The following is a 2,705-nucleotide window of genomic DNA, read 5'->3' on the forward strand; positions in this document are numbered from 1 at the left end:
TTAGCCTCACTTTGGTGTTGTCTATTCTGAGTCCAGCTTTTTAATAATCCGCTGAACAAACAGTTCTAATTCTTTCCAGCTGCTCAAAGCAGCACATGGAAATATTTAATGATGTACTTGACCTTATAAGCAAACTGAATGGAGGCAGAGGGAGGTGGGGCTGAGCATGGGTATCCTCTTAGAAAATGATTCTCCAGGTAAGAAATGAGTATAGTAAGCAATGGAAGGGAAAACCTCACTATGAGAAGATGCCTTTACCAGTTGACAGAGCTGTGTGTACAGGATGTACCTCTTTGATTCCGTTGAAGTATTTTATTCACTTATCCCTGTGTCTAGACATTGCTTCTTCATCAATAATTCTTAGGTTAAAGGAGTTGGTAAAACTATAAACATCATATTTCAACAAATTTCTTGTCCAAACCTTATATTTGGAATTTTCCCACCTGACTAAAGTCTTAAGAATTATAAGCATCATTTTTCTCAGAGAAAGCCTCTAGATATTTGTCCCTGAAGTAAACCTTCAGGCATTCATGTGTGTCATGAGCTTGTTTGATGCCACTGGAAGAAGCATCACCGACAGACCCTGACTCACAATCTTTTGAACCTAACTTTCCATACTGCAATGCAATATTGTGACCCAGGCTTTATTTGTTGAGATTTCTAGTCACAAGTATCAAGACTCAATCCAATTTAATATGAAGATGAGTCTATTGGATGATAAGTTACAGAATTACTAGAAATACTAACTATTTAAGTCTAGAAATGGCTTGGGGCATACCCTGCATTTGTCCGAATGGCCTTACTCTACATTTTATTCTAGGACACATTTCTATTTAAAATATTAACTCTGACTTAGAATTTTTTTTTTTTTTACAAAAAAATTATTTTCAACTTGATTTGCCTGCATGTGTCTGTGTAGATCAAGAGCATGCCCAGTACCTGCAGAGGCAGAAAGAGGGCATTGGACACCCTGAAACTGTTGTTGCCTCTGGTTGTGGGCTACTGTGTTTGGGAACTAGAAAACAAATCCAGATCTTTTGCAAAAGTAGCAAATGCGGTGTACTGCTGAGCCATCTGCCCTGCCACAACATGGATATTCTTATGGAACGAATGTGTGTCTCTTTCACAGTTATATGTTAAAAGCCCAAACTCTCTCAGTGTAGTACAATAGCTCAGATGAACAATTCTGGAGTCACACTGTTGGTGTCAACCACCTTATATGATTCCAACTTGCCTGTACTATTAAGAAGATTCAAGGCTTTGTGATGTGTACAGCAGTGCCCATAGCAGGGTGTGCACAGTGCAGGAGGAAAGCCATTGTGCTTGTTATTATACTGTAGCTGTGTGAAGGCATAGTTATTTCTTGTCTCATTGTTATAGGGCCCTGGAATAATTTTTAAGACACTAAAATGATGAAATCAGCATGATATGTGCATCCATTTAAATGGTTTATGCCAAATTTTAAGGATTAATATTTTTCATGCTGATAAACGTATTTCTTATTCATCCATCCATCCATTCATGTACTCATTCATTTGTGTGTGTGCAAAGGTAAAAAGAGAACTTTGGGGGTAGGTTTCAGCTTTCCATCATTTGGGTTCTATGTATTAAATTGGTACCAAGAAGCTTAAAAGTAAATATGTTTACCCACTGAGCAACATTGCTGTCTGTTATTATTTTAAAATGGGACTTTGGTGGCCAGCAATTAGGATTGATTGTTCCTGCAGAGGAACCAGGATCAGTTTCCATCACCCGCATGATGATTCACCACAATTGTCTATAAGCTAGTTCTTGATGATCTAATGCCTTCTTCTGATCTCCTCAGAAATCAGGCTTGTATATGGTACATATATACACATGTAGACAAAACACTAGTACATATAAACAATTATTAAATGGACTATTGAGCTTTTTCATACTCCAAGTGGTGACCACTGTCAGTAGCATCATTTTTTCCTAATTCTATATTTTAAGTAGTCTATTTTCTCCCTTACCTTCATATAACAACATACTATCTTAAAAATTCAAACATACATTAAAATCTTATGAATTTTATAATGTATGCCCTTATTCCTAGGACATATTCTAGAAATAATGTGTTTTGTTATAGTAGAGGAGCAGAAAGCATGGACCTTTCAGGCCCCTTTTCTGGCTTGCAGTTGCTTTACAGAATTGATTATAAAACTCCTCCCTAGTTTCTTTATTTTTTTAAAATATGAATAACAGTATTAACTTAAAAGTCTTGGGAAAGTTAAATGAGATGACCAGGAGCATAACAGATATTGATAAATGTTACTTTTTCTCTTTGTATTATTTATTGTTATAATGTTTTAAATAACTGTGCTGTGGATAAGTGGCTTTCCTTGAATATTTTGCTCTTAAAGACCATAAAAGAAATTGACACGTCATATTGAAATGCTTATGATGAAAACTAGGCCTGTGGTGACATTGTGGACAAATTCTCAGATTCTGTTAGGCTTTTTCTCTGCAGTTTCAAGTTAGTGTTTTTAGTTGCTGATGTTTCATAGCTTTGCATATAGGCCAACTCACGACCATTGAACTACAGCCCCAGTCACAAGTTAGAATTTTTATTTCTTATTTATTTTGAGAAAGTAGTGTTAAGCCTCTCTGCTTTTTTCTTTTTTTCTTTTCTTGGCATAAGATTCACATTTTTCTTTTCTTTTTTTGGTTCAACCTTAGAAACA

Source organism: Mastomys coucha, unplaced genomic scaffold (assembly GCF_008632895.1).
Source record: "Mastomys coucha isolate ucsf_1 unplaced genomic scaffold, UCSF_Mcou_1 pScaffold3, whole genome shotgun sequence".
NCBI classification, from domain to species: domain Eukaryota; kingdom Metazoa; phylum Chordata; class Mammalia; order Rodentia; family Muridae; genus Mastomys; species Mastomys coucha.